The sequence below is a fragment of the Phacochoerus africanus genome, chromosome 2 (genome assembly GCF_016906955.1).
Source record: "Phacochoerus africanus isolate WHEZ1 chromosome 2, ROS_Pafr_v1, whole genome shotgun sequence".
In the NCBI taxonomy this organism is placed as follows: Eukaryota; Metazoa; Chordata; class Mammalia; order Artiodactyla; family Suidae; genus Phacochoerus; species Phacochoerus africanus.
Window position 1 is genome coordinate 187,387,734 of NC_062545.1, and position 14,235 is coordinate 187,401,968.

Consider the following 14,235-nt stretch of genomic DNA (forward strand, 5'->3'; position numbering starts at 1 on the left):
AACAGGTTAAGGATCCAGCATTGTCACTGCTGTGGCTCTGGTTACAGCTGAGGCATGGGTTCCATATGCATAAGGTGGGGGGTGGGGGAAGAGCCCTTGGCTTAATGCTGGCATAGGATTTTATAAGACCCTGGGGCTTTGAAAAGAATTGTAATGTTATGAAAAATCTAATGACATGATTAGACCATAGAGCAACTGAAGTTTAAATGGAGAAAGCAATCTAACTTTGAGATAAAAAAGACACACATAATGGCATCCTGGCTGTGAGAACTGGAATAAATCTTTGGCGTCATCTGCTCTGTTTCCCCCACATTATGGGTGAGGAAACTGAGGTCTTTCTAAGGAGAAGATTTTCTCAACATGGATATCACAGCTGAATATTTATTATCCCTGACGTTTAAAGTGATGCTTTTCGCCAAGCAAATCTAGTTTTCTTTGACCTTCTGATGCACACACCATTGATGCCAACATGCTCTGCTAATTTATTTCACAAACATAACCTGAGAACCCATTGTTGCTGGGCCCTGAGGGGATCAGTGTGGGAAGCCTACCAGTATATACTGATGCTATGAAGTCCCATAATAAGGCCAATGCTCTGTAGTTTATGCTCTGTAGTTTTTTTCCCTGCCTTTATTTCTCTTCCTACTCCTTTCTATTCCCTGTATTACCCTTTATGACCTAACTACCTTTATAGACTCTTCTAGCCAACACTGATTTCTCCCCTCTTATGTCCCTGATATGCTTATAGTTAAATGCCAAAATTTTAGAAGTTGATTAATGTATGAATCAGAATAGGTTAAGTTTCTCTTGAGTAACAAAGAGTCTCTAAATCTCTGTAGTTTTGTATAATAAAATGTATTTCTCATTCACACTCTGTCTTCCATATAGGTTAACAGGGAGCTTCTGTTGTAGTCAGTGAGGAATCTAGTCTAACAGAGACCCTGTGCTGACATGTACTTCTGTGATGAATGCCCCAAGGAAAGGGAGATGGGAATTGGGCACCGGGAATTTCATGCTTTCACTGAAAAACCAACACCCATCATTGCTATTCACATTTTGTTATCCACACCCAGTTATACAGCTCACCTCACTTCCAGGGGTTGGAGACATGAAGTCCTTCCTTGTGTGTAGAAGGAGAATCTGAGTATTTGTGAACATATAAATGATTACCACCACAATGATATAGTCCTTACTGCTCTGCTAACATTTCTAGTTTGTTGATCTTAACTTTACCAAATTGTAAGAATTTTGACGGCAGAGGTCTGTCCTTCTTATTTTGTAAAACCATAATGTCCAGCAGAGGGCACAAACCCAGGCACCTAATACATTTTTATTTGTCTTGAGATTTTGTGAAATCCTGTTTAATTCAACTCAGTTTATTTTTTTTTCCTGCAGATTCTGGCTTCAATGTGTGGATTAAAAGCTTTAGAGAAATTGAAGGCTTAGGCTCAGGTTGTATTCCTTGCTGGCAGAGCCTCGTGAGGGGGTACCAGACAGGAACCTGAACCCACAGAGCCCTTTTCTAATTCTCAGACCTGTCTAAATGTCCCCAGTGATTGTCAGTCATGTACCACCACTTCCAGACACCATCATTTGTTCAGCTTATAACAAACTGGGCAAGGTGACAGCTCACATTTATCAAGTATCAGAAGGAGTGCACATACCAGATGACCTTTGAGATTCATTCTGAGATTTTTTAATGTTTCTCTCAAGAGAGGTGGTGATAAGACAGAGCCTGCACCTGCAAGTTTGCTAAAGTACCCTGGAGCCCCAGGGCCATCGAAGCTGGGCAGTCAGCTTCATGATGCACCTGTTTCTTGGGCTCTTGAGTCTCATCTGTCCTTGGACCCGTCTACCTTGCCCTGTTCACAGTCACCTAGTTCCTAAGCTCCTGCTTCACCTCTTGTCTGTGATGCCTCCCAAAACCCTCCTCCCCAAACTGAGAGTGCTTCAAACAGGCTCAGTGCTCTTTTAGACTGACTCTTGTTTAAGGAGGCTGCATGGGGAAGAATGAAGAAACGTGATGATGGCAGCACTTGAATTCTCCTTTGTTGCCCTAAAAAATTCAGCTCTGGCCCTGTAGCAGTTACCTGTTGCCATCATAGTACTGTGTAACAAAATTAGTGGCTTAAAACAATAGCCACTTGTTATTTCCCATGAGTCTTGGGCTAGCTAGGCCTATCAATGCATCTGATCAGCTGGTGAGTCAAGTGAAGACCACCTGGACTAAGGGGTGGCCGTAGCTGGCAATGCTGAGATCTCTTCCATGATTCTGTCACATGTTGCAAATATGCCCCTGGCATACTAACGCAGGCATGGTCTCAAGCTGCCCTGCACATATTCTCATGATGATCACAGAGAAACAAGAGAGAAAGCAGAAATGCTCAAATACTTTGTAATGCCTCTGTAAGTGAGAGGTTTGTTATGGGTCCCACTGGCCACATGAAGTCACATGGTCCAGCCCAGAGTCACAGTGGACAGGGCCTACAAAGTTACAGGACAAAGATAAGTTTAGGGAGGATGATCATTGGGGCTGTTAATACAGCTGGTCTATCGCAGGCCCCAGATGTGCATATCACACACTGCAAAAGTAAGGCCCTACAATGAAGAGGATCCAATATTTTAGAAGCCCATTTATTATGGAAAGGAATTTATGTGCTGTTGCTGCACATTCACGGTTGTGCAGGATTTCACGGTGGGTAATTGAGAGCCAGCTGGGATTGGTAGGACTCAGGGCAGGGATTGGGATCACTGGACACTTATGTTTGAGACCTGGCTCCTCTGAATTAATGGAGCACTCTTGTTAAGTGATGAGGAATTGGTCATTATCATACTCATGCATTTGCAGAGAGATGACAAAACATATGCTTTTTCTCTTGCTAGGACTCCAGTTTACAAGGGAAGGGCAGGGAGTGCAAAGTTTTCCATATTAAGGCTTTATCCTCCAAGGAGATGCCGTCAATTTTGGAGAGACAAATAATGTCTTCAGTCAGAATTCAAGAGTCACTGTAATGATGTAATGCAAACAGTTTTTTATCAAAGGCCACAGAAACCAATTTATATGCTGTGCCTTTCTGACCCTTTCTACCTTTCTAACCGCAGAAGATAAATGATAAATATTATTAAAATATTACACAGTTCCAGAGGGAGCCCTGGACCTCTTCAACACTGCATCTACATCATGTTATAAAACTTCTCTTTAATTTGGCAGGAAATTTTTTTTTTTTAATAGTTTTTGGAGTCTGCAGAGAAATGCCTTGTTTAAAGTGAGTTCCTTATCTCATCTGAACTGGGACCTGCCTGACAGCGAGGCGCGCCACATTAACTGCATCTCACATGCAGCGCCAGGGGCAAGCAGGCTGTTGCTTAACAAGGATGCATGATAGCTAATTGCATTTTAGGCCATTGGTTTGTCACTGTGACAGTGCCAAGTAATGGTTTCAAAAGCAAAGTGATGAGGCCAAATCTGCTTCACTTATGAGCCTAAAAATAAAACAGTCTGCTCCTCAGGAATATGGTGTTCCTAAGGATTTTGGTTTGTGCTGTAGTGCATCCTATGCACTGTTTGACTTGACTGAAAGCTGTGTCTTGAATATATTATGGATCCTTGGTGTCAATCAGCAATTGTCATTATCCTCTAATGCACTGGCTTTGTCTTTCCCCACATTCTGCATCAATAGCCTATAGAGACAAAGCTTGCATATGAGGAAGGCAGTGTTTAACCTCCCTAATTAATGGCTTTGGATGAAAGAACATCTCCAAGGTACTCAGAAGAAAAAGATTCTAAGGAGATTTACTCATCACTCTTTTGAGATGCTTTGCATGCTGATGTATAATTTGCAAGTACATAAGGAAGTGAATGCTCAGAATGTAATATTCAGAGCTCATCTATTTATGTTTGTATTTATTAAGTTCTTTGTAAATCTCAATTTAGCAGATGTCTTCTGGCTCAAAATAAAGCTCTTCATGAGGGAGTCAGTGTGGCTGTGCAACAAAAGTCACATTATCATTTGAGTACAAATATTTGCAAAATAGAACAAACTGGAAAATTGAGGGGAAAAAATACCCACTGGAATTTGTGACTCATTGAATTCTCATGTGCATGACATATTGTGAAAAACTTTGTTCAGTCTTTGGGTCAAAGGATCCTTTTCTCCTCCTTTCTCCTTTCCTGGGTTTCAGTGCTAATAAAAACTTTATGAGAATGTGTGCGTGCGTGTGTGTGCATGCTTGCATGCTCTCATGCTACACTCCGGTCTTCATACTAGAATATTTTCCTAGAGAATGCTATAATGTGTGTATGTTTCAAGGTCCAAGAAGTACATGGAGAAGTCACTGGTCTATTGGCAGGCTTTATCTCTGAAGGAGTACCATGGCTTTGTGCCCATAACAGCCTGCTTCTCACTCATGGCCAAGTCCTTGCTCCCTAAGTTTATGTCTTCAAGTATTTTTTTCAGTATCTACTTCCTCTCTGTCCTCCAGACTTGCTCCTTCTGTCTTTTTGCCACTGAATGCCATTCTGGTACTTCACATGTGGCATTGGGCTATCTCAGTTCTCAATTCTAGATTTAGTTCAAGATACTGACATTCAGATCTCTATCTGTCTGCTCCATGTTCTGAAACCTGTGGGCAGTCTTGTCTTACTTATGCATTTATTTGAGGCTCAGGAGGTCCTGGCTTTTCTTGGAGGTAAATTTAGGCAGAAGACACCAAGATAGCATTTACAAATCTATCTAGGACTTCAGCCTCACACAGCTAGTTATGTTCCCTGCAAATAAGAGACACTTGTTTATATGCAGTGGTGCCTCCACCAAGGAAAGAATCCAAATAATTTTCAACCTGATTTATATTTTTAGCCTCTGATACCTCTAGAGCTAAAATTCTATAAGTTTACTGCCCACTGTGTAGAGTAATGCTTACTTTTACTTCCTCTTTGACGTCATCCTTTAAGCCTTGGTTCTGGAGCTCTGAAGCTTTGGATCATGATGACTCCACCATCGCTTTTATGGATTTATCAGTATATGTGAGTTTCCTTCAGTCTTAGAGTTTCTGGATTTGAGAAGTTTATCATTACTTGACAGTATTCCTATTTGTGGGTACAGATATGACTGGGGAGACAGATGCCTGGCCAATAAGTCTTTCTGCAGGGTATTCAGAGAGGAATTGCTTTTATTTACAGTTACCTTGAGCAGGAAATGCCTCTGAGTTTCACTATCTCTTCACTATCCTCTCTGAGTAAGCCCCCCATGTCTCATGTCCAAGTTTCCTATCCAGTTAGATTTTTTTCCCTTTGTTCTGGATGTCATCATGTGGTTTACGCTGTCTGATGTGGTGTTTATCTTTATTGAAGCATTTTTTTTTTTCTGTGCTGCCATTTTTTCTCTCTCTACAGGCATGTTGAATCAGGGAATTCACATCTTATGAATCATCTAAATAGATATGGGAAGTAGGCAGTTGGATATTAAATTCTGGAGCTCAAAGGCAAGACCATGGGTAGAAATACGAATTAGGGGTCGTCAACATTAGAGGTATTGTAGCCATGGAAATGGATAAAATCCTCCAAGGAGATAACATAGAGGGATGAGAAGAGGATATTGGTGTAACTCAACTCACAATGACATTTCAATTCTACACTGCCAATGTGCTGCTCATCTCCTGATCATACTTATTTGTTCATGCCTCCACTTGCCCAACTCTGCCTCTTCTGGTACAAAATTTCTTAGTTACCCTAAAAATGTTTGATATTTAGTTAGTTAAAAAATTTTAATAGTTATTTCCCCAATACAACTTTTTTTTCTACTGTACAGCATGGTGACCCAGTTACACATACATGTACACATTCTATTTTCACACATTATCATGCTCCATCATAAGTGACTAGACATAGTTCCCAGTGCTACACAGCAGGATCTCATTGCTAATCCATTCCAAAGGCCATAGTTTGTTTCTGTTAACCCCAAGCTCCCCAACCTTAGATGTGGCTAGTGGTTTCTTTCTTGGTGATTACAATTAATTGAAAATGTCCAGAAAGTCTTATTTTTTCCCCTCTCCCTCCCTGAAAATTAGTTAATGACTGTGCTCTCTGAGAGTCTCTATCTCTCTCTTGCTTTCTTCCATTCTTTCCTGCCACCACTTCTTTCCTTACCTGATTCAGAAATCCTGAAGCAGTTTGTACCAGAGTCACCAGTATCTCAGGATTAGCAAGATTAGACACTGGTAGACAACTATTTCTCAGGACCATGGTCAGCAGCACACTTGTCCTAATATCTGCTCCTCTCCCTAATTTTTAGTCATTGCTATACCTGTGAGCCTCCATTTTCATCTCCTGGTCTCAGGCATTGTTTATTTCTTCCCAGGGGAAACAGTGTCTGTCTGGGTAAACTATGTTTCTCAGAGTTTTCTCTCTTGCTTTTCCCACCATCACATATTTCTTCACATGAATCAAAAGTCCAGGGAAAGTAGAAATGTGAGTTATCCCCAATACTGTAAAACAGAAGATAAAATTGAAAAAAACAACTATATTTATAAAAAAACCTATGTAGGTGACCTACGTGATATGTTCATGATTTAGCTGAGAGAAAATTGTTACTCTGTTGTCTATCTCCCGGTAGGTCTTCAGTTTGTGTGAGAGAGAAATGGACAATGACTCTTGGAGAAGGATAGCCATTGAGAAATTACCAGGGAGAGAAAGAAAAGGACATCATTTTCAAATACATGATTTTCCAAGTAAGAATCATGAGTTGACCACTAATGAAATATGAAAATAGGCCTAAGGAGAATTGAGAAAACACTCAAGAAGGAAAATGTGAGATCTGCAGTAAGTTTTGCAAACAAAGCTGTTTTTAGCTCCACAATGTTAGGGATGGAGCTTAATGTCATGCCAGGATCCTGAAGAATGTTTAGGATTTCTTCGGCATAGGCAGTGTGGGGCCTCAGAGGATACATTCAGCAATAGCTTCAGCTTGGAGGCCAACAGAAGATGTCCACTGCTTTTAAGATTGCCCTAATGCAGAAGGGTCTTTAATCTTGCATTTTGTGTTTGTGTTCATTGAGATGCTGACTCTGCTAAGTGATTCATAATTATGTGCATGCCGTCACGGGCGTGCCTCTGGAGGCATCCTCATGGGATTATAGACATTTCTTAATGACTCTTTAAGAGATCTAGTGAGGTTTGTGGGTCAAAAGATTTGATTGCATGATGGCTTCCTTCTCTGTTCTTAAGGCTAAATTAGAATATGTCCCTGGCTATTTTTAGAATATTGCCTCTGTGTGTGTGTATGTATGTATGTATACACTTTTATGGTCAAAATATAAATTTAGTAGAAAATTTGATAGAGAAGGTCTTTCAGATCTCAAAAAAAGTAACTCTAAAGCCATTTAGTGAAAATATATTCTTGTTAGAGCTTACATGTGACTAAGTGGCGAGGGATAAAAAGAAATTTCTGGATTGCCCAGCAAGCTTAAATTCATTGTTAGTATTCACTACCTGGATCTCATAGGATTTGGTGGAAGTGACTGGTTCTTTTCCCCTGGATCCTGGCACTCTGTGCTCTCAGCTTATGAACCCCTCCTTAGCTGAGGATACTGAGGTTTTCATCCTGTGGGTGGGGTTCTGCCCTGTAATTGAGCATAGCCAATGGGACCTGGCTTTGAAATTCTGTCAGAGTGAATTTCCACCCTCAGGTGATGCCTGAATTTTCTGCTTTTCTGAAGGTGCAATCCTTTAATTATCTAAAGTGTTTCTAAACCTGGTTTAAAATTTGTCTGCCACAGTGGTCTCAGCATACTGCACAGCCCAGCCAGCCCACCACATACCACCAACATATTTGAACTAGGAAATTCTTCAGTTCATAAGCCTTCTTATGTTGCTGATAGATTTCATTGCTAGGATAAGTTACAGGTTTAGGGTCTCGCCTAAATTTTCATGAAAATTTTTAGGTGGAGAGAAAATAACTCTGACAACACTGTGTTATTAATAACATAAAATCAGTTTACTTACCCATTGCATGAAACAGAATACACATGGGGTAGCAATTACAGATTTCCTTGAATGTGGCTCTCCTCCTCACCCAGTTCCCTTTGAGGGAGGCATGCTCATTTGCCGGGCCCGCTGCCCTCATGGTGGCAGGGGATACATGAGATGGAAAGAGCTGAGCCTTTCTGGGTTGCGTCTTATACACAGTCTCTAATCTGAAGAGCCAGGTTATAGGCATTGCATCCTAATTATTACCATACAAAGATTAACTCGAAATGTGTACCCATCTCTGGCTTTTATCAAAGATCACCTGCCTCTTTCTCCATAACTCTTCTACTTCCCTTGCATCTGCTTTCTCCTACATCACCAGTTTCTTCCTTTGGCTGACAGTTTCCATCAGCACATAAATGTTCTTTAAGATCTCCCATGTTGCAGAACTTTACCTTGATCCCACTTATCTGAATAGCTGAACTTTCACAATGCATTATCTGTGCTTACCACGTCCATTTTTTTTTTGCTTCTCATTTGTACTTTCATCAAATTTCTGTCCCAGCACTCCACTAAAACGCATTTCCTTCCGCTCAAAGTGTTCTCCTTAAGGGAATCAGTGTCTTCCACGTTGCCAGTCCAGAGGGCTGTTTTCTGCCCTCATCTCATTTGACTCTTGAGCAGTATCAACCACTCCATTTGTAGGATGGTTTATTCTCCCTCCATCCACCAACACTTTCATGTCTTGACTTCCTAAGCACCTCATTCTCCTGGTGTGGCTTCAACATTACTGACCATTCTTTCTCAGCCTTCTTTCCTGGTTACTCTTACTGTATCTAATTTCCAGATGTTGGCACACCTTAGAGTTCAGTCCTGAACTCTTCCCCAAGGGTTTTATACATTCCATGGTTAAGTCTAACTTTGACCTTCAGAGCTCCTTACCAACATAGCCAGTTACTTGCTATTTCTTCTCTTTTGAATATCTGACTTCTTAAACTTGATATGTTCGCAATGGAGTTTTTCTTCTCTTACAAACCAAATCTTCCTCCGTCATTTATAAACCTCCTCAATAAATGGCACTACCAAACTCTCAGATGCTGAAGCCAAAAGTATAGCACTTATGCTTGATTTTCTCCTTTCCTCAACACTCCCCATGGCTAATTAGTCATTAAATCTTGTTTATTCTACATACAAAACAGGTTTAAAATGTGTACAGATTTTAACTTCTCCCTTCTGCGTCATTACCTCCTAGGTCTAAGTTGTCATTATCTCTTACCTGAATTTATACAAGTGCTTCTTGACTGGTTCTTTGGGTACAGCTTTGTCCCCTTTCAACCCATTCTCCAGATACCAACCAGAGATACTTTAAAAAATAATGCAAATTAGACACGTCACTTCCCTGCCTAAAATTCTCAAGTGGATTTCTATTTCTTTTAGAATAAAATTCAGGAGTTCCCGTCGTGGCGCAGTGGTTAACGAATCCGACTAGGAACCATGAGGTGGCGGGTTCGGTCCCTGCCCTTGCTCAGTGGGTTAACGATCCGGCGTTGGCGGTGAGCTGTGGTGTAGGTTGCAGACACAGCTCGGATCCTGCGTTGCTGTGGCTCTGGCGTAGGCCGGTGGCTACAGCTCTGATTCGACCCCTAGCCTGGGAACCTCCATATGCCGCGGGAGCGGCCCAAGAAATAGCAACAACAACAACAACAAGACAAAAGACAAAAAAAAAAAAAGAATAAAATTCAAACTCTTGACCTATAAGGTTATGCCTAATTTGTCTACTGCACTTCTCTGACATCATTGCATACCATGCTTCTCTCTGACTCACTGCTTCATGAACACATTGGCTGTTCTGCTACTCAAATACACCGAGCCCTATCCTGTCTTTAGGCATCTTCCTTTGCCATTAGGAATCCAATTCTTTCATTTCTTCACAACCACCTCATTCTCCTGCAGGTCTAGGCTCAAACCTTACTTTGCTTGTGGGCTTTTCTGACCATCTCCCAGTTTTGCTGTATCACCTCATCTGGACTTTTTCTCCTAATGCCTCTTATAATCTGTGAATATTTTATTTATCTGTTTACTTGATTATTTTTGACTCTCCCCTCTCCCCACCTGATTGTAAGCTCTGTGAGTTGGGACCCTGTCTGTCTTTTCATCAGCATAATGCCTGTCACACAGTTGGTACTGTGTAAATATTTGTTGAATAAGTGAATGAATGAGTAAATGAATGAGCGAATTTCTCTAGAAATGAGACTATTCTAGAGCTTCTTCAACATCAGTTTGTTTTTATGCTGCTCAGAGATTTTCTTCCCACACCTGTCACCGATTTCCAAGCAAGTAAAAGCAAAGTATTAAGTGTCCAAGTATCATATCCTGTATAAAGCTTGAAAGCACTATATTTAGAAAGAGTTGGCAAACATAAGCTCTCAAGTCCAATTAAATTCTGGCATGGTAAAATTACTAAAGGAGACAGTGGGCTGTAGTTGATATCTCAACAGGGAGCTTCTGACCATTTGTACTATAGATGTCTATTAATAAACAAGCAGTGCTAGGAGAATGAGAGCTAGCAAATAAAATCTAGTAGATTGAGGAAGACTGACTCTTAGCTAACCTGGCTTCAGTGTCATAATTATGAAGAATATTGATCATAAAATCCAATTTAATTTGGCTTGTCATAACATCGAAGAGTAGCCTTGTAAATATCTCTAGACAGCCAATATTACTGATGAGAAATTAGACTTCTGCTAAAGGTTATGATCTATTTCCTTACCCTAGGCCCGTAAATACAACTCTGTCAAGTTCATGTCTACATTATCTCTATCCAAATACGCATTTTGATTCTGGACACTCACAGCATTGTCCTTGTAATGTAGTTAACAAACCCAGGGGAATTTGGTCAAAATGGTGCTAGCAATGTAATGTTTTTACTTCTGTTTTTAAAAAATTGTTTCATGGAGTTCCTGTTGTAGCTCAGTGGTTAATAAAACTCGACTAGCCTCCATGAGGATGCGGGTTTGATCCCTGGCCTCGCTCGGTTAAGTATCTGGTGTTGCCATGAGCTGTGGTGTAGGTCACAGACATGGCTCAGATCCCGCGTTGCTGTGGCTGTGGCTGTGGCGTAGGCCGGTGGCTACAGCTCCGATTAGACCCTTAGCCTGGGAACCTCCATAATGCCGCTAGTGCGGCTCTGAAAGACAAAAAATAAATAAATAAATAAAACAAACAAACAAAAACTTAATATACAGTAAATAGACTTTTTGTATGTACAGTTCTATGGATTTAAACGCATGTAAAAATTCATTTTACTATTCCACAATCAGGGGTACAGATGTTTGCACTACCCCCAAAATTTCCATCACTACAGTTTTGTCTTTTTGAGAATGTCATATAAGTGAAATCATACAGAATATATTCTTTTGACATTGGCTTCTTTCACTTAGTTTAATGCCTTTGAGATTCATCCAATTTGTTGCACACATCCGTAGTTTATTGCTTCTTGTTGCTTAGTAGTATTCTATTGTATAAATGTATCATAGGTTATTCTCTTACCCATTGAGTAATGGGTAAAGTGGGTTGTTTCTAGTTGTGGGTGACTATGAATAGAGTTAATATTAAAATTTGTGGACAGATTTTTGTGTGAACAACCTTTATTATTTCCCTGTAATAAATACCTAGTAAAAACTAGGAAATCCCAATTTTTGGATCAGACAGTATGTTTAACTTTATAAGAAACTGCCAAAATATTTTCCAGAGAAGTTGTACCATTTTGCATTCTCAAAGAAACATATAAGAGCTTGAGTTGATCCACATCCTTGTCAGTACTTAGTATTGTCAATATTTTTAATTTTAGTGTTTCTGATAGGTGTGTAGTGATCTAATGGTAGTTTTTAATTTGCATTTCTGTGATGGCTGATGATGTTGAACATCTTTTCATTGGATATCCATATATCCTCTTTGGTGAAGTGTACAGGTCTTTTGCTAATTTAAAAATTGAGTTCTTCTTTTTTTTTTTTTGTACTGTTGAGTTTTGAGAGTTCTTTATGGATTCAGGATACCAGCCTTCTGTTGGTTATGTGACTTGCAAATATTTTCTCCCAGTCTGCAGCTTATCTTTTCAATCTCTTAATGGTGTCTTTTATAGAGCAAAAGGTGATAATTTTTGTGAAATTTAATTTATTATTATTATCTTTTTTTGTACTGTGCTTCTGGTTTATGTCCAAGAAAGGTTTTCTCTTAAGAATAAGAGAGTATTGGAGTTTCTGCTGTGGCTCAGTGGAAACGAATCTGACTAGTACCCATGAGGACGCAGGTTTGATCCCTGGCCTCGCTCAGTGGGTTAAGGATCCAGTGTTGCTGTGGGCTGTGGTGTAAATCTCAGACAAGGCTTGGATCTGACACTGCTGTTGCTGTGGTATAGACCAGTGGCTACAGCTCTGATTCAACTCCTAGCCTGGAAACTTCCATATGCTGCTGGTGCGGTCCTAAAATAACTGAAAAAAAAAAAAAGAATAAGAGTTTTATTTTTACATTTAGACCCATGATACATTTTAATTTTTATGTAATTTTTATTAAAAGTACTAATGGAGACAATGGGTGAGACTCATATTTTTGCATAAGGATATCCAATTACTCCAACACTATTGTTGAAAAGACTGTTCTTTCTCCATTGAATTGTCTTTGCCTTTGTCAAAAATCAATCAACTGTATTTATATTAATTTATTTATTGACCATCTGTTTTGTTCCATTGATTTATGTGTTTATTCTTTGACCAATACTATGTTCTTTTGATTACTATAGCTTTTAGTAAGTCTTAAGTTTAGGTAGTGTTGGTTCTTCCAACTTTATTCTCATTTTAAATGATTGCATTGGCTGCTTTGCCTTTCCATTGATATTTGAGAATTAGGTTTTCTATAAAAAGTCCTGTTGGTATTTTGTTTGGAATGGTATTAAATCTCTAGATCAATTTGGTGGAGTTAACATTTTTACTTTCTTGAGTCTTTCAATCCAGAAACATGGTGTATTAGTCTGTTCAGGCTGTCATGACAAAGTACCATAGACTGGATTGCTTATGCAACAGAAATTTTTTTACTCACAATTCTGGAGACTGGAAGTCCAAGGTCAACATGCTGGCAGGGCCAGTGTCTGGTAAGTTCTCTCACTGTGTGCACACATGACCTCTTCTTCTGGGGCTTGGAGAAAGACTTTGTGAGCCCTGTCTCATCTTATCAGGACACTAATCCTGTCAGAGCAGGGCCCCACCCTATGACCTCAGTTTACTTCCTTAGATGAACCATTTCCAAATACAGCCACACTGGAGGTTATGGCTTCAACATGGGGATCTGGGGGGGACATGAATATTCTATCTGTGACACAAGATATGTCTCTCATTGTATTTAGGTCTTTAAATCTTTTTATCAGTGTTTTGTCATTTCAACATATAGATCCTATACATATTCTGTTAATTTATATGTAAATATTTTATTTTGTATCTATTCTACATGGTACTGTATTTTTAAATTTTGTTTTTCCATGTTCATGTACATAAATATGATTAGTTTTTGTAAGTTGACCTTGTATTGCGAGGCCTTCCTCACCAACTTTTTATTTTATTTTTTTCAGATTGCTTAGGCTTTTATGTAGATGATTGCATCATCTCTGAATAGGTGAATTTTTATTTCTTCCTTTTCATTTGATATGTCTTTTATTTCTGCTTATTGCTAGCTGCACTGGCTAAGACTTCTGATATTGAATAGGTCTGATGAAAGTGGACATCCTTGCCTTGTTCCCAGTATTAGGAATAAAACATTCAGCATACATCAATAAGTATGGTGTTAGCCATAGGTTTTTTTATAGATTTCTTTTTATCGGGTTGAGGAAGTTCCCTTGTGTTTTTAGTTTGCTGAGAGTTTTTGTCATAATGGATGTTGATTTTTTTTAAAATGGTTTTCCTATATCAATTACTACGATAATACGGTAGTTTTTCTTTAGAACGTTAATAATGTGGATTACATGCTTGAGTTTTAAACACAAAGCAGCCTTACATTCCCTGAATAAAGCCTACTTGATTGTGGTGCATCGTATTGTTGAATACAATGTACTGATACTTCGTTGAGTGTTTTGCATCCATGAAGAATATTGAGGAGTTCCTGTCATGGCTCAGAGGAAACTAATCTGACTGGCATCTATGAGGATGCAGGTTCGATCCCTGGCCTCACTCAGTGGGTTGCTGTGAGCTGTGGTATAGATCACGGACGTGGCTCAGATCCTTCGT